Source organism: Balaenoptera acutorostrata, chromosome 11 (assembly GCF_949987535.1).
Source record: "Balaenoptera acutorostrata chromosome 11, mBalAcu1.1, whole genome shotgun sequence".
NCBI lineage: Eukaryota > Metazoa > Chordata > Mammalia > Artiodactyla > Balaenopteridae > Balaenoptera > Balaenoptera acutorostrata.
Window position 1 is genome coordinate 102494557 of NC_080074.1, and position 21684 is coordinate 102516240.

Sequence of the window (21684 nt, forward strand, 5' to 3'; positions counted from 1 at the left end):
GCATCTCTTGCTCCCTGAGGGTCAAGGGGAGCCAATGTGGCCAGAAGAGATGGGGTTTGTGAGACCCATGCCCCTGAGGTCAGTAGGACGGTGACACCTACCACCACCCCATCTTCTCTCCACATCCTCCAAGAGCACGTGGGCCTCTTCCACTTTCAAGAAACTCTTAGAGGCAGACAGTTTCTGCAGCCTGGTGCAGCAGCGTCCCAAACACGACGGCTCTTTTCAAATTCATCTCCAAACCGCAGAGCCCACACTCAGCCCATCCATCCAAAGCTCCCAGCAGATGCTCAGTACATGACCCAAATCTCTTCTACTTGGTTTCCTACAGGAGCCTTCCCTCAGGAGCACATCAGGGGCAGTGCATTGAGAGAGGTCTGTCCCCACACAGGCAATGAAGGATTGCATCGTCCACAATAATAAAACTGGCCAAAAACAGGTGCCAGCCATGATAAACAGTGTCAGTGATGAAACATCCCTCCTGACTACAGTGGACCACTCCTACCACCTCTCGCCACGACGTGCTATGCCAGGGTCCCCACCCTCTTGCCTCTTTCCCCCTCCTGTCCTCACATCAGTCAGCATTTGGGATCATTCCAAAACAGCATCTACGCAGGTCCTGTCTCTGATTGACAACTGTTGCTGCTCCCACGGGTGTCAGAATGAATCGAACTCCTAACAGCTTCATGGCTCTTCACCACCTGAGTCCAACCTCTTTCTCCAGCCTCCCCTGCACCCTTTGCCCCACCCCATGTGTCCCAAGCTCCCAGTTCCTTGAACACATCTTCCTTTTCTTGGGTCCCCTTGCCTTTGCTCAAGCCGTTCCTTCTATTAAGAATTTTCTTTTCAGTCCTGAAAACTCCTACTCATCCTGCAAGGCCCGGCTGATGCATTGACTTCTCTGGGAAACCTCTCCTGACTCCCTCCAGCCACCAGGAGAACTCCTCACTCTTCCTCCACTCTTCTTGGAGCACCTGCCTCCAAGGGAGGCTAAATTCCTGATTCCAATCTCCATGAAACCAGCTGGGAAAGTGGACTGAGAGAGTCTTGTTCTCTCCCCCTCCTGCAAGTCACTCCTGGGAAAGCTGTTCACATATTTTGCTTCCAAGGTAGGAAGGAATAGGAAACCCCCCTTTGCCTGCAGTCCCAGCTGTGTGTTTCAACTCAGCCTTTTACCCCAGAGCCCTGAGTTGCAGGATCTGGGGGCTGCTTTGATGTGGATAAAGTTGTCCCTTGACTCCTGCATTGGTCTTTGCCTGTCACTCCCACAGTCAAAGCTCAGGGGTGATGAGAGGGGCCAGCAGGCAGGATCTGGGCCCTCATGTACAGCCTGCCCCACTACCTGCACCACTTAGCACGCCGTCTACTTGTGTCCGCAATGTGCTGTGACCTCCTTCCTCAAGAGATTAGAGTTCTGCTCACCTTTGATTCTCCAGGGCCTGGCTCACGTAGGCTTATTATAAATGTCTGTTAAAAAAGAATAAGTGGGTACAAGACACCGAATAAGGTGCTTCCTCCACACCCTACTGATTCCCAGCCCCGCTGCCATCCCCTGCCCTGCATCTTTGCCCCCAGAATCTCACTTTTGTTCGAGTTTCTAAAAGCCAAATGCTCCAAAGAGGTTGGGTCCCTGTCCAGCCCTACAGGTGACTCTGGCTGAGCCTAAATCAATCATGGCACTCTTACCCACCTCTGCCAAGATTGGTTTGGGCATGTGTCCGAACCACAGCTAAGAGAGGCTGGTGGGAAGGTTTCCTCATTCTTAGGAAGGTTCTTCCCTTCTTGCCTTTGGACCTGGTGGTGTGAAGATGTGATGTCTGGAACTGCTGCAGGCTTCTGTGAACACGAGGTGAGGGGCAGCCACGTGAACCTTAGACAGCAGGACCCCCTGAGCCCTGCACCATGGCCGCAGGGGGCTGATTGCAGAAGAGGTTCAAACTTCCTGCCCTGCCCTTTACAATGTGATATTGAAGCTCCTCCCACCACAAGGCAGAGTCTATTTCCCCATTTCTTGAGTCTGGGCTGGCCTAGTGATTTGTTAACATCTTACGGAAAAACCCAAACGAACTTTTTGGCCAAGCCAATAACCAATAGTACGCAGCAGAAGTAATGCCCCAAGTCCGAACCTTGATCTCAAGAAGCCTTGATGCTCCCACTCTTGCTCTTGGGCCCCTGCGTCCACCATGAGAAAAAGTCCAGACCACCCGCTAGAGGGATGGGAAAGACAGGCACAGAGAGCTCAGGCTCCCTGGCCAACAGCCAGCCAATCCCCCCAAAGCAGAGCCACCTGGTGAAGCAGAGCTGACCACAGCGGCAGGAGGAGCGCAGGTCAGGCGGGACCAGAAGATCTGCCTGGCTGAGCCCAGCCTAACCTGCTGAACTGCTGAATTAGGAGCTAAAAATAGTAGCTAATGTTTCAACCCCTAAGTTTTGAAGGTAGTTACAGAGCAATAGCCCTCCCTCCTCAAAACTCCAAGTTCTGTGAGATGATAAATGTTCTTTGTTTTTTTGCTTTTAAATGCTGCTGTTACATGCAGCCAATCACTCCTTGATATAGTGCTGTGAGGAAAAGACGAGACAAGGCCCCTGCCCTCAATGAAATTATAGGCCAGTTGAACTTAAGACATACTTTTCAACGAGGCTCTTTGAGGTGAGGGGCTGATGGCCTGTTCTTTTGTAGAAGGGATTTGAACATGAAGATGTGCATAGCAATACAAGGTCACCTCCACTAAGGACACAGTGAGTGGACCCGTCCCTGTGAAGGCTTCATGAAGGAAGTAGGGTAAGTGCTAGGTGGTCCTTGAAGGAGGTTTGGGGTTTAGAGAGATGGGGATATGAAGGGAGGTAGAGAGAAGCAGGATCCTATCTGACCCTGGAAAGATGGATGTTCTATAGGGATCTGTTGTGGGAAGAGGTGAATGACCAGGAATTGAGCTCAGATGTGGTGCTTTAGGGCATGAAGGACACACAACAAAAGAATAGCTTTCTCAGTGCAGGGCCAGGAAAGGTTCATTCTATGAGGTCACAAGGCAGACCTGGCACAAGCCATTGTCCCCTGTAGCCACCCTCAGAAGAGTTTCAGGGGTCATCCAGCCAATGCCCATGACCTCAGAAGTGACCGGGGCTAAAGAATGTCTATCTACCTGTTCATCCTTGTGCCCTTTACTTCCTCTTACCCGGGGGGCTTACTGCCAGCCTGGGGCGGAGTCACAGAGTTAGGCCTTTAACAAAGGTTGGATTGTAGGCTGAATGGATTTCACAAGCCTAGAGAGAAAGTAAGAGAAGCCCCTGCTTCTTTTGAGTTGCCAAGGTCTGTCTCATCTCCCTCTATGTCTGGGCTGCCTGGGCCTGAGAGGCATGACCACAGGCTGCAGGGTGACACCCAGCTCTTTGCAGGGCCATCCCCCTCGGGGCCTGGAGAGGAGACAAAAAGAAGGCCACCCCTCCCCCGTTCTCTGCTCCCAACTGCAAGCATGAAGGCACTAAACAATCCCCAAACCAAACCAGTTTCAGAATTAGAACCCAGGGGAAGAGGGCAAGTATTATTTATTTTGCCCAAGGACACTTCTTTCTTTTATTGAGCAATGATTATGTGCTAAATATATCTTATCTCCATTAGAAAACCCTCACAGTAGTTGTATAAAATAAGTGCAATGATCCCCATGTTATAGCTGGGGAACACCAGGTCCCAAGAGAGAAAGAAGGTGCCCGAGACCTCAACGCTAGTGAGTAGGAGAGGCGGGATTTGAACCTACCAGGTCTGAGGCTGCATCCGTGCTCTCCCCACGAAGCCCTCACACGGCGCCAGGCGACTATGACTCCTCAGAGCCGGAGCTACCGCACGCTTTCAGAGGAGATTCGTCGTAGAGGCATTGTGTCTTAGGTAAGAGAGAAAGTGAGTTAACACTTTAGACTTCAGACCCAGCTCTGTTACAAAGTAGCCACCAAAGCCATGTGGCCCTGGGCTGATCAAGTAATATCACTGGACCTCAATAGACATTTCTCCAAAGAAGATATACAGAGAGCCAACAAACACATGAAAGGATGCTCACCGTCACTAATCATTAGAGAAATGCAAATCAAAACTACAATGAGGTGTCACCTCACACCGGTCAGAATGGCCATCATCAAAAAATCTACAGACAGTAAATGCTGGAGAGGGTGTGGAGAAAAGGGAACCCTCCTGCACTGTTGGTGGGAATGTAAATTGATACAGCCACTATGGAGAACAGTATGGAGGTTCCTTAAAAAACTAAAAATAGAATTACCATACGACCCAGCAATCCCACTACTGGGCATATACCCTGGGAAAAACGTAATTCAAAAAGAGTCATGTACCACAATATTCATTGCAGCTCTATTTACAATAGCCAGGACATAGAAGCAACCTAAGTGTCCATCATCAGATGAATGGATAAAGAAGATGTGGCACATATATACAGTGGAATATTACTCAGCCATAAAAAGAAACGAAATTGAGTTATTTGTAGTGAGGTAGATGGACCTAGAGTCTGTCATGCAGAGTGAAGTATGTCAGAAAGAGAAAAACAAATACCATATGCTAACACATATTATGGAACCTAAAAAAAAAAAAAATGGTTCTGAAGAACCTAGGGCAGGACAGGAATAAAGATGGAGATGTAGAGAATGGACTTGAGGACACGGGGAGGGGGAAGGGGAAGCTGGGATGAAGTGAGAGAGTGGCATGGACATATATATACTACCAAATGTAAAATAGGTAGCTAGTAGGAAGCAGCCACATAGCACAGGGAGATCAGCTCGGTGCTTTGTGACCACCTAGAGGGGTGGGATAGGGAGGGTGGGAGGCAGATGCAAGAGGGAGGAGATATGGGGATATATGTATATGTAAAGCTGATTCACTTTGTTATACAGCAGAAACTAACACAACATTGTAAAGCCATTATACTCCAATAAAGATGTTTATAAAAAAAATGAGAAAGGGAAGCTGGATGATGGATCAGACCCCTTCCAGCTCTCATGGCTGGGAGGTTTTCCATCTCTTCCACCGAGAGACTAGCCCAGACCAAAGTAGGGCCTTCTGTCTCAACTCACGGCTTCCTGGAAAGATGCTCAGGGGGGTAACAGTGAGGGGCCCTTGGACCCACTAATAACCATTCTCTCTGATGACACCCAGCCAGAACGGTAAAGATTCACCAAGCCAGACATTCCAGGCCCTGGGAAACTACACCTTTGCTTCGTTTTGGGAAAGGAGAGCCCGTCATACACCTCCTCCCTCTTTCCAAATCCTCTCTCCTCTCCTGGCAGAAAAAGCTGCACAGAGTTGTTGTATAAGAGCAGCAGGGCAGAGCGGGGGCCCGGCCTTGAGAGCAGAGGACATGCCTTTCCTGAAAGTTGGTCCTTGGGGATCAAAAGTCGTGAGGACATTAATTGACCCTCCACACCAACCCTCCAAAGCAATTAACCTGCGGTGGGCAGGCGGGGGAGAGAGAAAGAAGGGCACTCCGAGGGCGTCTGCCAGGTGGTGGTGTCACGTGTCGCAAGGCTGCGGAGCAGGTGAAAGGAAGGAGGGGACCTGCACCTGCACCTCCTCCTCCAGGGCAGCACTGCAGCCTGCAGCACCCAGAAGCCAAACCCCGCCTCCTGCCCGCCCCGCCCCCCTCCCCGCATCCCAGGGACTGAGGAGGCAGGATTCTGACACAGAGAGCCTGCAGTCCCTGGGAGCCGGTCCAGGGTACAGCCCGCGCGAGGGAAAAGGTTTGAACAAGGAGAGGAAGAGGAACGAGAAACAGAGGTCGTTGCTTTGAGTCGGGGGAGAGTTTGAGCCAATAGCTGGTGTGATGGGCGGGGATGGCAGCAGGCGCTTGCAGGTACCTGCTTCTGTCTTCCTCTCCCTCGTCCACCTTGTTAAGCGCCAGTCCAACCCGGATGTCCAGAGAGGAGACCCACCACGGCAGGGGCTCACAGGAAGGACTCAGGTGGGCCTGAAGGCTGTTCTGGGGGCGGGATGGGAAGGGAGTGGGTGCAGGAGAGAAGCTCTGGTGGTGAAGGGGGAACTGGGATGGGAGGTGACAGCTAGGGAGAAGCGAAGGGGGGGACCCTGGGCAGCTGCTGTGCTGGAGGTGGCTCTGCTCACTCCCGCCAAGCGCTAATGCAGAGGATCAGCCGTGAAGGGCTAGGTCTGGGGCTGGGGGTCACACCCCTGTGTCCCTCGGGGCCATTATCTGTCACGTGGGGTGGAGCTTGCGAACAAGATGTGTTGGCACATTTCATGAGGAGGCTTTCTGAGGAGGAAGAGGGGCTGCGGTAGAAGGGATTCGGATGAGCATGAAAAGAAAGAGCCTCCACGCTAGAGAGGCAGCTGGTGGAGGCTAAGATGATTCTCTCCTGGAAGATCCTCGGGGAGGGGAGGCTGCCCTTTCCCAAAGGGCCTGGCAGGACTGGCCTGGGCTGGGCAGGGAACCTCCACTGTGACTGAGGGAGAAGCTGTGCAACCTTGGCCAACTCAGTAAACCTCTGTGGGCCACGGAAAGTTATAAAAATGCCCGATCTACTGACCTTAGTGGACTGTTGTGAAATTCAGTTGTGAACGAGCCTTGTAAAATGTCAAGGGCACTTAAATATGAAGGTGTAAATCATTATCGCCAGAACCTCTTAGACTAGCGGTCCCCCTCTGTGGCTGCACCCTACGATCTCCTGAGAAGCTTTGTAAAAAATGCTGCTCCTAGAGCCCATCCTAGATCAATGATTCAAACTGGGCTGGAGCGGGAAGGGGTTAAGACAGCAGAGGGGGCAGGAAGTGATACTTTTTAAAAAGCTTCTCAGGTGATTCTGAAGCCCTGGCAAGGTGGAGACCCACCACCTAAGACCTCCCCAGGCTTCCTGAAGATCATCACGTAGTGCACACGTATTAGAGAGGCTGATCCTTGGCTTCTCCCAGATCTCCTGCATCAGAATTTCCAGAAGGACAGGCAATCTCTGTATTGAACACGCAATAAGGCAGCCTGGACCCTCATTCTATGATAAGTCTGTCGATTCCCTCCTTCCCTGCAGGATGAATAATCACACCCGCGGGTATCACGCTGCTCTAGACAGCGCGGGCGGAGTTGCTCTGGGAGGGGACATGCCCTCCTCGAGGCATGTGTACAGACATGTGTTTCTGGGACAGGGTCGTGCTAGACAGTACATCCCATCCCATGCCTGCTCCACTGGGATGACAGCCCAATTATAACGTGACAAATGTCCCAGCCATAGAGGCTGAGAACCTTAAGGAAAGGAGGACACCATGATGAGTTCTCCATAATAATAACACCCATTAGCAGGGTTTTATTGTTTTGTCGATAGATGTCCAGGCTTTTCTGCTCCACACTCTCTCTGCTGACTCTGTTCCATTCCTAAGATCATACAAGCACGTGCGCGCACACACACACACACACACACACACAAATGCACACAAATGCAGGGGTGAAGAGGATTCAAGTAGCGGGGGACTCACACCCGGCAACCGTGCTACTTGGGGACGTGGCTGGTGTAGAATCACGTGATGCAGATGACCTTAGGACCAATGGCGCCCTAGGGATCGTTCCCCATCTCACGGGGGCAGTATTAACATCACGGTTGAGAGCAAGGATGCTGGAGCCAGACTGCCTGGGGTGCAATCCTACCCCCCCACTTTCTAGCCGTGCGATCCTGGACCAGTGGCTTCCCTGGGCCGGGGATGCTTACAGCGTTGCCGGGAGAGCGACTGAGTCAGCACACATGAAGCTCATAGAGATACGGCTGCACACACTGCGCTGGGGACGTGTCTGCTGCTCTTAAATATCGTTGTTTTTGTTGTTGTTTTATGATAGGTGAGGAAGCTGAGGCCAAGAAAATAATTTGCTCCATTTATTCGTGCCGCTTGACCTTTGTAGGAACACAACCTAAGGAGACAGTCATAAATGCGAACACTTATCTATAGGGAAAATGTTCACTGTAGCATCATTTAGAACAAAAAGCTAGAAAACAACCTGAATGTCCCACAGTAAGGGATAGGTTACCAAAATGATGGTGCACCTATGTGATGGTTATATAATAATTGCATGAGAGGGACTTCCCTGGTGGCGCAGTGGTTAAGAATCCGCCTGCCAATGCAGGGGACACGGGTTCGAGCCCTGGTCCGGGAAGATCCCACATGCCACAGAGCAACTAAGCCCGCCAGCCACAACTACTGAGCCCGCGTGCCACAACTACTGAAGCCTGCATGCCTAGAGCCTGTGCTTGGCAACAAGAGAAGCCACCGCCATGAGAAGCCCGCGCACCGCAACAAAGAGTAGCCCCCGCTCGCCACAACTAGAGAAAGCCCGCGCACAGCAACGAAGACCCAACACAGCCAAAAATAAATAAATAAATTTATAAAAAAATAATTGCATGAGAAAATTAGAGACATAACATGGAGTTTTTTTTTAATGAAACACAAAATGGTCTCAACAGAGATACAGATGCAGAGACAGAGCTAGTCTGGAAGAAAAACCCAGTAAAATACCGACACTGAAAGTCTCCGGTTGTGGGATTAGGGGTACTTTCATTTTCTTCCTTATATTTTTCTGAATTGTACTAATTTTCCATAATGAGCAGATACTACTTTTAAAGTCAGTAAATAAAATGTTTGTTTCAAGCCATTTGCTCAAGGTCAGACAGTATACTCGGAGCCCACATGGGCTTTCTCTATCCGCGGCCAGGGTTCTGCTGCTTCGTCAGGCTGCACCAGCAATAGGAAAGGAGACTAAATGGATGAAGATGATGAACAAACACCAAAAGGCACCAGGACCTGATGCGCCCGTGCAGGACTGGGACCCAGCTCGGGGGGACCCTGGCCCCGATGTGCAGCCCCAGATCCCGGGGCGGAGCTGGACAGGTCTTACTATTCAGAACCACTGCACAGCTCAGTGGGACCACCCCAGCATACAATCCAGCGCCTGCCCTTGGGGTTTCCCAGAAATGGAAAGAGCCATCTTCTACTTTGAAGACACCAGAGAATTGTACCAACTTTTCTTTGTTTTGTCTTTTCTACAGGCTCCCTCTGCAACTGGGGAGCCAGAGACCCAGAGGATATAGGTCAGCAGCCCTGCTGGTCTGCATCCCCTGCTTTTCCATAATATAGAAGCGTATCTCTGTGCCCAATGTTTTTCCAGTCATAAAGCCAAGGTGCTGACACAGCCAACACCGAGGAATGTTTATTTGATACTTTGAAATTTAAAAGATCTGGAAATCACTGAATAACTAAGATAGACTTCATCTAAGAAAAATAGGAAAGAAGGGAGGGAAGGAGGGAAGAGGGAGAGAGAAAAAGTAAGAGAAAAGCAGAGGGAAGAGATTTATCATACTTGGTATCACATAAAAAAATAAGACATTGCTTTCAAAACTTTGCTATAATCTGCTCAGTATATTTTTAAGTGTTAAGTTCTGATCTTGTAAAATAAGAGACTGGAGTAGATAAATTCTGAAATTAAATAATTCTATATAAAGTTGAAATTTTAAGTTAACTCCAACTCTCTTTTTAAAAGATCCCTCTGGTGGTAAAAGCCAAGCAATAAACTTTGCCAAATTATGGAGGGAACCAGCTGTACCTTTAATGAACAGGCTTGAGCAACCATAGAATTTTCAAGCAAAAGCTCAAAAATTGTCTAATGCAACCACCTCACTATGCAGATGAAGACACCAGGACACAGGATAATACCAACAGCTAATACCAGCCCAGTGCCAGGCAGGCAACTTGCTCAGGGTCACAGCAAGTTAGCGACAGACCCAGAATTAAATGATTCCCGCCTTCCCCACAATCCACTTGTTCTGACTCTTGGTGCATTTAAAGATGAAAGAAACAATCAGTCATCAGAAACTCCTCCTCACAGCCCAAGCTGTCCAGAGAAGGAGCAGATACAAAGGCGACAGCAGGTCAAGAGCAACCATAGCCTCTTTCCTTTTGCCTCTGAGCACGGAAGGGAAAGCATGGAAGAATCTCATCCTGGACCGGCTGGTAGAGGAGCAGACAAGGGCATCAGACCTCTCCTGGGATGAGCAGAGATGAGTCAGAGGTAAGGATTCCTCGGGAACAAAGAACGCCTAGCAGAAAGAGCTTCCCAGAGGACTTAACACCCCAGCACCGGGGGAACCCAGTCCAACTGGGAGGGACCAACACCTGCAGTGCCTCAGGAGACAGCAAGAGTGTGTCGAACTTGAAAACGGTATTTAGGAAAATGGAAGAGAAGACTCTAACCCTGGTTATTTAGAGCTCACTGCTAGTGTTTCTTTATGTCTTGCTTTGATGGCGAATAAGATTTCGTAAATAGGATAAGTAGTAAAGGCTATACTTGGAAGTTTCCATTAAAAGGCCTGGTTTAGTTGGAAGAGTGCTTGTGAATAGAAATGCATGTCCTAGAAGAGCTGGGACCTGAACTCATGACTTCCTACCACAGGCAAAGGCCTTTTCCTCTTCCTGAAAAAACTCAGGATCTTTCCAGAGTGCCTGCTGCATGTTGGAAGCATTATGCAGAGAAGGAGACATTTTCTGAGTCTTCGTTATGCCAGGCACTAAACCCTGAGTATAAATCTTGTCTCCTTCTCTTCTAGCTGTGGGATTGTAGGCAAGTTACTTCACCTCTCTGAGCCTCGGTTTCCTCATCTGTAAAATGGGGATAATGATGGCCACCTCATAGGGTCAGTTGTGCACAGAGACATCATTTGGAAAAAAAAAAAAAAGAAATGTATGTCCTAATCTTTGGTTTGGTTAACAACATGCATGGAAATCGGGCTGCTAGCACCATAAGACAGCACTGTTAAGTCAGTCATCCATCTGGCGAAGTGTATCTGAAGTATGGACACTTGCAGGCAAAGTAGAACAGCAACTCCAAATCTAACAAACAAGAACCACTCTTACAGTTATTTTTCTCAAAGACTTCTACTTAAGAAGAAGGTCAGCAGGGGAGAGAATGTCTTCTTCCACATTATTCAGAGCCTTATCGGATCACTGATTCTATAAGCCTCTTCGCAAACTCAAGAGGAGTGTGGAAAACTTTAAGAGGGTTGATAAGAAGCTACCCAACAGTCCATTTGAGAAAACCTTTAAGGGCTGAGGTTTCATAGACTCCAATACATCACCAGGAGTTTTAGATCTCTGAGTTTCTCAAAATATATTCCTTGGATTACAGTTTTTGTGGGACATGAATAGAAGTTCCCCACCCCACCCCCGCAAAAGAGGTGGAGCTTCCGTAGTAAAAAAACCAATTTGAACAGTACTGGTTTAAGAAGTGAAATAGGTTTATTTGCTGCAGGACTTCTCAGAGCCTTTAATCTGCACATATGCCTTGTGTATCTCCAAGAGGCAGCATTTCTGAAACAGACATAGTGCCCAGGGAGTCTTTTCCCACGGGAATGTCATTAAGGAGTAGTGCTCTCCAGATCACAGCTCGAGGAAGTGGCAAAAGATGCTATTCTAGGTAATATGGGCAGTATTCATTTCAGTAGAAGACAAAATGGGAGGAAGGAAGTTTAAAGTACCACAGGAGATGTGTAACTGAGATAGGAGAAAAACATCCCAACAACAAAGGTTGTGAAGCTCAAACACATGTCCTTGAGGGGGTCTAGGTTATGGATCTTCTTTGGGGATGTTTCAGAAGAGGCCTGGGATAATTAAGAACTCACTCTAATGCAGGGCAGAGTAGTGGATTCCCTGACTTTTGGAAGTCTCTTCCTGCTCAATTATTCCATGTCATTTTGTCTTACTCTCTACTTATTCATCATTAAATGAGTTTAGCTGACTTCCCTGTAAATTAAACACATTCCTGAAATGCTGTGTGTAAAAAAAATACATTCTCTGTAAACTGAGTCATATTTTCCACCTGCTTGTGTTGTAATTCCAAAGAAGAACATCGCTCGACCCCAAACACTTCACTAAAGGCATATTTATGAGCTGCTGGGCACTCAAGGAAGCATCCACCTGGGCCCAGAAGCCAGGCAAGTAACGAGCTGAGATACACGGTCTTTCCACACTCACTCACACGTTCAGTTAATTCCTAAGTGAGTTGGAAGTTCCCATTGCTCCCAGGGATTCTGAACGGATAAGTCGTCTCATTGCTTATGTTCTTTTTAAAGGAATTTATCAGAATCCTTGGATATTCTCTTTCGCTGGCTTTTTTAGCATGGAAGCAGTTTTCAAGTCTAACATGGCATTAAGCCCCTTTACGTGAGTCACCTCTGTGACAGCCAAGTATCTGATGATTGAATAGCTGAGTCGTGGTCAGGGTTAGGTCAGGAAGTCTAAATCTGCAAAGTGAGAGAAACTATTATATATCTCCCAAAGGACTGATTTACGAAAGCTTTGAGTGGTTTCCACTGGTTCTAAAGGTTGGACAATTTTCAGAGGCTTGTTGCTGCCTCAGCACCCCACTGAACAAGGGAAAGAAGAAAGAGACCATGGAAATAATAACGCTCTCTGATTGGAGGCTTGCTACATGCCAAGCTGTGCGATGCACCTTGGTTAGCACTATCTCATGAAATTCTACCAGCCACCATGAGGGATGCTACCACATTCACGGTCCGATTTTACAGAGAAGGAAACCAAAGCTCAGAGAGGTTCCCAAAGTCCCCAAGGCCACAGAGCTGCACAACCGGAGGGTGGTGGCAGCAGTGGGTGCTGACTCCCAGGTTGGCTGGCATCCCCGCTTCCTACTTGGTTAAAGAAAACAAGAGAAACTAGGGGCTCAGAACTGTGTCAGCTCTCCCATCCCGCCTCTCCTGACACGGCGATAGGCATGCAAAGCACAGTGCTGCACGCTGGCAGATTCAGTACCTCGAGAGCCAAAATGCAGTGAGAAAGAGAGGAAAATGGTAAAGAGTCTCTTAGAGTTCTCACTTTTGAACATACATTTTGAAAAATATACCCTACTTCTGCTAACGCACAAAAGGGCTCTTTCTTTCTCAGATCTGGTCAGCGATCCCCACCCTTTCTAATACCAGAGCATTCCTTTTCCCACCACTGCAGGAAGGAATTAGGATGGTAGGAAGTATGCCACAAACTAGTTGAGGTTCATTTTTCTGTAGACTAGGTATTCTCATGTAAATTTAGCTATATTGTGATTTTTTTTAATGTGAAAAGGCCCCCTTCTATTGAAAACACCTCTGATAGGAAGTGAGTCTATTATTTTTTTTTATTTTATTTATTTTTATTTTTGGTTGCGTTGGGTCTTTGTTGCTGTGCGCGACATTTCTCTAGTTTTGGCGAGCGGGGGCGACTCTTTGTTGCGATGCGCGGGCTTCTTATTTTGGTGGCTTCTCTTGTTGCAGAGCACAGGCTCTAGGCTCAAGGGCTTCAGTAGTTGTGGCATGTGGGCTCAGTAGTTGTGGCTCGAGGGTTCTAGAGCGCAGGCTCAGTAGTTTGGCGCACGGGCTTAGTTGCTCCGCGGCGTGTGGGATCTTCCCGGACCAGGGCTTGAACCCATGTCCCCTTCTATGGCAGGCGGATTCTTAACCACTGCGCCACCAGGGAAGCCCCGAGTCTATTATTTTTCTACATGTGTGCATGCACGCGCACACACACTCATGGCAAAAACAGCAACTTTAGAAGGGAGTCTATTGGAAAAAGTGAGGCAGACAAGCATTAAGATGGAAGGCCATGATGGATTTCCTTTAAGCCTAACCTGATTTCATTTTTTCCACACTCCTGGAAAAGGTAAGTATTTGGGGGGAAGGGGAAGGAAAAGGGTTACAGCATCCTTTTAAACTTGGGTTTTCAGCAGTGAAAGCTGTCCCCAGTGAGGGATGACCACCGTGAAATCTACCCCTCTCTTGGAATCCTGAGGATTTGGGGCTGACTGTAACTCAGAATGCTTTTGAGACTCTCCACTTGAATTCTAGCCCTGAAATACTGTAATGAAATTATACACATAAAGCAATGAAAAGAGGAGAGACTTTCTTATCTGTCTCCCAAAGCGATAATGTTGGACATGATTCCAACTCTACAATTATTTAACTTTCGGCTAGTAAATCTCACAGACATGAGCGTTCCCCTGGGAGCTGAAACTCGCCGGGAAGAATCTCAGAAGAGGGGCAAGAAGGGATCTGGGGCTGACCGTGGGGTCGTGATGTCGCAGACAGCTGACAGATGCAGAGCCTGTGCTGCGGGGCCTATGATGACCCAGGAAAGCCACGTGGTCCCACTTTAGGAATGCCTGCTCTCAGTTCTCTCCAGTCCCAGCCAGCAGGCATGGGGGACGCCTCGTTATCTGACGTCAGGAAGTCATCTTCAAATCGGAAATATCTAAACACCGCAGTTTGCCTTTTTCTCATTTTTATCATTTTAGACGGAAATCCTTAATTGTTTCACACATCTCCCTGCTTACGTAATTGCACAGAGCACATAACTTTTTTTTTCTTCCAGATTGAATGGTTTTATTGCAATAATTCTAACATCGGGTGCTGAGCGCCTACACAAGGGTGATGACAGAGAGCCCCAGGGGACAGAGGCGGTGTTGTATTTATACGTTGCCTTAGTGTATTCTTGATCGCTGCGAGGCCCCCTGACCTCCTGCAGCCACGTGACTGTCTCTCATCTGGAGCCGTGACTGTCTCCTCTCCCGCTGCCAGCCCTCGCCTCCATCCCCACTGTCTGTGTCTGACAACCACCCTCCTCCCGCCCCCACCTAACAGTCCGCTGTGACTCAGTGCAACGCGATCCCACAGGAGGGCTTCCGAGAGCGGCCACACACGCCAGAGTCCACCGGTCACCAGACGAAGGAGGCCGGCTGGCACCTGTCCCTGCACAGGGCACCCGTTCCGTCTCTGATGTTCCAACCTGCGGTGGAAATGCACACATAGGGAGATGTCTTCCTCCTACAAGGAACCCAAGGCTGTGGGCACAGTGCAAGCGACAGGGGCCCCAGCCTCCGTGGGCACCTGGCAAGAGCACCCGGCCCTTCCAAAGGGACTGAGGTTGAAAAACTGAAACACAGGACCAAGGAGACCAGACCTGTTGTTTTTCAGAAGAAAACAAATATCCAGGTCTGCATGTGAAATCTTCCAACTTTTCTTGTATTTTGTTTTGCTTTTTTATTCTTCCCACCTTTATGGAAATGTAATTGTCATGTCCAATATTTCTTAGTGTCTCATCATATTTGGCCCACACATTACCGATTTAGGACATCTGGTCAGGAGTAACCTGCAGAGTCTCAGGTTAGGCGCTTTGCGATAGCTGTCTGGAATGCTGCACAGACATTTAGCATGACCCGTCCTCTAAAGCAGAGAGCAGTCCTGCACAGGCCACAAGCTTTTTTCCCCAGCACACCAGACTTTTGTCTCTTCCCAGCGATGCCAAATTGCCTTAAAGCAGCCGGCGAGCATCCGTCTGATTTATGGCTCAGCTACCATGGCCTCTGGAAACTTGGTTCTTCCTGCCCCTAGTCCTGTGATTTATAAGTGATCTGTAACCCAACGGTAACTTCTCTTTCTCTCCCAGGGCAACAAAAGGCAGAGAAGAGCCTAGAAGAGGATTTCTGTTTCCCAGGGCATCAGAAGTCGGCACTGCTGGGTAAGAGGCCAACCTTCTGTATTCCTTCCTTCCTCTATAAAATACAGAAGTCTCAAATAACCTCCAGCTTTCCTGGTTTCTAATCTAAGACGGTTTCCTACAGCCCTGTCACTAAATTTAACAGAAAAAGTGAAGCCCTAAAAGGTTAAGGAACCTCTGCCTCAGTGAGATTAGATGCCAGAGACTGTACACAAACCTCTTTTTCCCTGCGCAAAAGTACCTTTGGTCCGCACTAGGGTAACACTTGAAGGTCCTTCCTTCAAAATCCAGGAGCTGGTTGTCTGACTGAGGATTTCTTAGCTTGGCCTGCTGCCTCTGCCCCCTGGAAAGTCAGGGGAGAGAGATGAAATTCAAACGCACTCATTCCATGTCCTCCTGGACAGCCCTGCTGAGGAGTTTGGTTGGGTGGGAAATGAATAAAGTTTATTTTTTTAATGTTTAAATAATCCTTAGGTTTCCATTTTCCATAGAAAAATATACTTGCATTGGAGTCAGAAAACATTGAGTTCTGGGCTCAGCTCTGCCCCGATTGCCTGTGTGACCATGGGTCAGTCACTCCTCTTGTCCGCATCAGACCCCTCCTTCATGAAGGGGGGCGTTTATGACCCCTCCCAGCTCTCTCATCTGTCCATCTGTGACCCTGGATACTGCCCTACCCAATATGCCGGTGCTCATGGGACGGGGTTGAGTGAGACTCTACATCGTATTTGGTTGGAAACCAACAAAAAAGATTACCGGTATATCCACCATATTCTTACAAGACATATTCAGATTACTTTCTCTATACTAAGTGATGTCTTAAGTGCAATTTATTTAAAGAGATTGTGCTGTGAATCCTTTAGGAAAAGAGCCTTCTAGTTAAAAATCTTGCTATCCTGAGTCTATTTTTGTCATATTTCATTTCAATGTTGGTTTCAGAGAATAAAACTGTAGTCAACTGGGACCCCCTTTCTTTGAGGCGCAGGTGGCTGGTCACCCCAGGTTGCTGGTCAGTGTCACTGAGGCCCCCTCGGCTGCCTGGCAGAGGGGAGAACGGGGCTCTGCTGAGAGCGTCTGGCCTGCTAAACCCTTTCCCTTGCAGCCTCGTGACAACCAAGTGGGGCAAGTGGAATCTGCTTCCTTATTTTGCAGATGGCAAAGCAGAAGACTGGAGAGGTTTAAACGAGGTGCAGCTAACAGACAGTGATTCAGACCCAAGTTCTCTTGACTCCAAAAGCAAGGCAGCTCTGAATTCAGGATGGGGAAGGCAGTGTCCCACGGGACACTGCGGCGGCTGTGGGAATGAGCTGAGGGTGCGTATGGCGTTCTGGCCCGAGTCAGGACCCCCAGTGCAGCAGCGGCCCTTCAGCCACAGCGGAAGCAAAGGGAGACCCACGGGAGTCAGGGAAGCAGCGTCTTCTGACTCCGGGGTCTCCTGTACCCTCTGCCTGAAAGGAAGGAAGGGCAGCTGGAAAACAGCCGAGCAATGTCAGCGGGTACCCCACCGGCAAAGGGGAAAGGGCGCAGTGGGACATGAAAGAGGGATGCTGAGGGGGAGGACCGGGGGAAGTGCGATTTTGAAAGCCGCTAGAGCAATGGATGAAAACTCAGCCGGGTCCAGCTTCTGGGTTCCTTCCCGAGGATTAACTGTGAGACCCTGCATTTGTCCCAAGGAGGAGGATGGGAGGAAGTGTGTGAGGAAGGCTGTAGGAGAGTGACCCGCCGAGGAGGCTAAAACGTGAGGGGAGGAGAGCAGTGATGGAGTGAGGAAAGGCCCTCTAGAAAGATGTAGATGCAGCTCCTGCCTTCAGAGCCCCAGGAAGAAAAGAGCATAGGATGCTTGCTGGTTTTCCATCACAAAGACAAACTGGCATGTAAATAAAAGCCTATGGGGGACTTCCCTGGTGGTCCAGTGGTTAAGACTTCGCGTTTCCAGTGCAGGGGGCCCAGGTTCAATCCCTGGTCAGGGAACTAAGATCTCACATGTCGCACGGCACGGCCAAAAAAAAAAACAACAAACAAACAAACAAGAAACAGCCTATGTACACATTTAGGAACCACAAATTCATTCTCTCCTCTTGTTTAGTACCAATCAGACCCTTACTGCGTTCTGTTCATTACATCTCCCCTGAGGGCGATGGACCACAAGGAAGCCGGATGCCCTTGAACCTGCCCTCTGAGCCTCAACTGTCTGATCTGCCAAAGAGGAAAACAATGCCTAGCCTTCCCACTGCATTTAGTTGTTGAAGGATAACAGCACTGATCATAATACCAACCTCTGGGTCGTGCTCACAGATGGCTGCCTATCACACTGTGTACATAGTGTTACATGCTGTCACATATTACATAAACATTGTACCTATATTAACTCATCTAACCCTCAAAACCGCCCTGTGAGACTGGCCCCATTATGCCATTTTACAGAGAAGGAAACTGAGGCACAGAAGGTTTCAGAACTTGGTCTACATCACCCAGCAGGGGAGTGGCAGAGGTGGGATTTGAATCCAGACGATCTGGCTCCAGAGTCCAGGCTCCCAACCTCTGTTACATGACACGATGTCTGGAAGGACTGAACGTGTTCGAGATGCTCCTTTAAATGAATGGCTCCATTCTCATTCCTGTTAGGACCACTCCCACGGGAGAGGATGGATTCCCCGGAGGAGGTGGTACCGCAGCCTCAGATCCACAACGTCGCTGGCCAGTGCCAGCCTCCGGGAGGAGAAAGAAGGCATGGCCCCGGCCCCTCCTGGCCGCGGGACTGTCTTCCTGTGTTTTTTTTTCCAAAGCACGATGTCTCTGCTGCCAAGAGCGGGTTTGTCTGTCTCCTGGAAACCACGGTTGTCAAGTCCTGGGAGCGAGAGCAAGCGTGTCAAAAATAGCAGCGCCGCAGACAGCACGGCTGCAGGCTCCTTGGAGATGTTGGTTTCACTCTCGCCAAAGAGCCGGGGTCTGTCTGCGTTCCCTGCACCTGTGACAGAGGCCGCTTAAGGCTCCAGGATGTTTCTAGGGCCGGGCAAAGAGTGTCCGCCAGGCGCGGGACAGACTAAAGGAAAAGCCCCTCCACAGTGGCAAGGATGAGGTCGGAGGTGTGCTCAAAAAGAAGAAAAAATTGTCATAGAGAAACCATAATGGAAAAGAATATGAAAAAGAATATCTAGATATGTATAACTGACTCACTTTGCTGTGCAGCAGAAATTAACCCAACATGGTAAAGCAACTCTACTTCAATAAAATACATTTTTAAAAAATTGTCATAAACCCCATCAGGGCTAGGCCCCCAATAGGTTAGGTGACAGCCAAGGTGAGACCAGTCTTGATGGCACTTACTAGGGTGTCTGCCTCTTTTTTCTCTCTTGTTCTGGGAACGAGCAGTCACTTGTTTTGGATAACCTTTCCCAAGTGCTCACTGAGAGGTTTCCACTCCTTCTTTAGGGAACCAAGGGGATGGTGACCAAGATAACTAATGAGGACCTGCTGCATAGCACAGGGAACTCAGTACTCTGTGATGACCTATATGGGAAAAGAATCTAAAAAAGAGTGGATCTATGTATATGTATAACTGATTCACTTTCCTGTACACCTGAAACTAACACAACATTGTAAATAAACTAGACTCCAATAAAAATTTTTAAAAATATATGGGACCAAGGGGTGGTATCAATGCCTTTCTCTAGGAGTTCAGAGCAAGAGGAAGGGAAAGAAATTACCCTCTCCAACCCCACAAGGACCTCGAGCCCAGAACAGGAAAGTGGTTCATCGGGAGACATGGTTAACACGAGAGCTAAGAGCCCATCTGTCCTCATGCCCAGTGGTCTGCATCCAGAGGTCCCCTTTCCCGAAAAGCCCTAGGCTCCAGTCTGACTCTGGTCCAAGAGAGCCGCGCACCCCGGGGCAGCCCGGAGTCAAGTGGGATGGAGAGAGGAAATCTTTTGGTTTAAAGAATGGATTTCTTTTCCTTCCCTAAGTGACCTTGACAAGCTAGAATTAGACCAAACTTTGCTTCCCGGGGCAATAACGCACAGTCAAAACCAATCAGAGCCGGCCCGGCGGTCCCAGCCAGATTGTCCCGGGAGGACGGTGTTCCCTGGAAATCTCTCCTGGCATTTCTGGAGAGATGCCGGGGGACAAAACACTGCCAAAAGCGAGGCCTCGGCCAGCGGAGAGAAGGCATGATAAACAGCAGGACCGGAACGTGTCATGTGAGGAAAAGCAGCCAGGGCGGGGGTCGGGGGGTCGTGGTGAAGGAAGGGATTCGCGAGCGGAAGGCAAGTAAGCGCAAGAGAGCAAAGACAGGGACGTCCCTGGTTGGCCAGTGGCTAAGGCTCCGCGCTCCCAGCGCACGGGCCCTGGGTTCGATCCCTGGTCAGAGAACTAGATCCCACATGCATGCCCCAACTAAGACCTGGCTCAGCCAAATACGTAAATAAATATTTTTTTAAAAGAGAGAGAGAGAGAGAGAGGAATGACATCCCATGAGCACTCTTGGAGGAGGACGAGCTAAGGGAAGACTCTCACCCCTACTTCTTCTATTTCCTGGAAGCACCACAGCCTGCGGGGACCCATCAGCGGCTGGAGGGTGGGGACCAGGCCAGGAGAAAAACACCTTGACTCCTGTGTAATTTCTTAAGGAATTCTGAGTTTCCAGGTACAGAGATAAGGTGGAGTTTTCTGCGTTTGTCTGTGAGGTTTTGATTGTTTCTCTTTTGCCAGCAAAGTATAAACCCCTTGGCAGGGGGGTTGGGGGGGGGGGAGGCGAGTTCATTGCCTTCATCCTCTGTCATGAATGAGTCACATCCAACGTGCTTATCCTAGTTCAGTACATGCTAAGCAGGCTCTGCACGGACCAGGAATGGCTTGGCCTGTCTTCAGAGCAAAAAGAAAGGGGCATGTCAGTCCCACAAAGGTTTCATTGTCAAAATTCAAGACAAAAGAAAACAAACAGTTCTTGGCACTGGAAGGGAGGAGCTGGCAGCAACTGCATGAAAGCTCTAAAGTGTCCCCATGTGGCAGAGAAAAAAAACTGTCACTCCATCCTGAATATGCAGTCTGGTCCATCTTTAGAGAGACTTAACCTCCAGATTTATAAAACCAAATCATCTCCCAGACAAGAGGTGAAACTCTGAGGTTATTAGTCTCATGTCACTTTTTTTTTTAACAATTCAGTGACGTTTTTGGGTTGCCTTATAGAGCTGTACAACTGTCACCACAATCCTCTTTTAGAGAATGTCCCTTACCCTCCAAAAGCCGCCTGGTATCCTGATGCAGGTGGGACTCAGCCTACACTACCTCCAGCAAGGAGATGCACGAGCCTCCCTACGGACCGGCTGGTGAATCTTAACCCATCATGCCAAGGAGTGTCCCCCGCACCTTGCACCACTGACGTTTATGTCCTTTGCTTTTCTTCTGCCTTCAGTGAACAAGAGAGACAGCTCTGAGACCCTTCGAGTGAATTAAGGGCAGTCAGAAGGTCGCCCTTGAATTAAGACTTTTTCTAGTCTAATTCCACTCTATGCCTTCCTCCTAAGCCCTCTCTTCTGTGTTTATTTCACTTTTTCCACTGTGCCATTGTCTTGAACCTTTCTGTAAGCTTCTTAAGGTTGGGGGACCCTTCCTTAAGGCCATTTCAAAGTATTTCTCTGAAATGTATTGCTCTCAGGTGCCTTCTCTCTCTCTCTCTCCTTCTCTATTTTATCCTTGCAGATTCAAGAAATTTTGTCCGAGACATCTCCTAAACCCACAGCAATCTCACCTTGCTCCAGAAGCTCAGGACTCTGCCCACAGAGATGAGTACCCTAGGAAAGGATGCTGTACCAAGATGACAGGAAAAAGGGGGTCCTCCAGCTGGAGAACAACCTCCTGAGCAAACACCCTAGGTCACAGCCGTCTTACAGTCCAAAGGGCAATCTCAGCTGAAATGCCCCAAGGTGCTCCCAGCCCCTGAGAATGTAAGAGAGAGACAGAGAGAAAGATACACAGAGGAGGAAGAAGAGATTCAAACAGCAGATGGGGGAAAATCAGAGATGTGAGAACAAAACAAAAGGCAGAGAGAGTGACACTCAATAGAAGACGGAAGGGGTAAATACAGAGAAAAGGGGGTGATTAGAAGGGGATGGGGGGTGCTTCCCTGGTGGTCCAGTGGGTAAGACTCTATGCTTCCAGTGCAGGAG

At 48.9% G+C, this 21684-nt stretch overlaps 1 protein-coding gene and 1 long non-coding RNA gene across 6 annotated transcripts in view; one reads left to right on the forward strand and one right to left on the reverse strand.

Moving 5' to 3' along the window:
* Window positions 1–21684, reverse strand: part of KCNA6 (potassium voltage-gated channel subfamily A member 6) — a 37131-nt gene that overhangs the window by 10374 nt on the left and 5073 nt on the right. The window contains exon 2 of one of the 5 annotated variants that reach the window (XM_057557676.1): window positions 3756–3878. The exons of 1 other annotated variant lie outside the window; for it this stretch is intronic. The gene's annotated coding sequence lies outside the window, so the exon portion shown is untranslated. Of the gene's footprint in view, window positions 1–3755; window positions 3879–18289; window positions 18366–18525; window positions 18609–20298; window positions 20381–21684 lie in introns of those variants that run through there. 3 more of the 5 variants (XM_057557678.1, XM_057557677.1, XM_057557680.1) reach the window with 3 other exon arrangements.
* LOC130709303 (uncharacterized) lies at window positions 5715–18227 on the forward strand. Its single transcript, XR_009009822.1, has 3 exons — window positions 5715–5957; window positions 15467–15538; window positions 18143–18227. It is a non-coding gene; the product is annotated as an uncharacterized LOC130709303 (long non-coding RNA).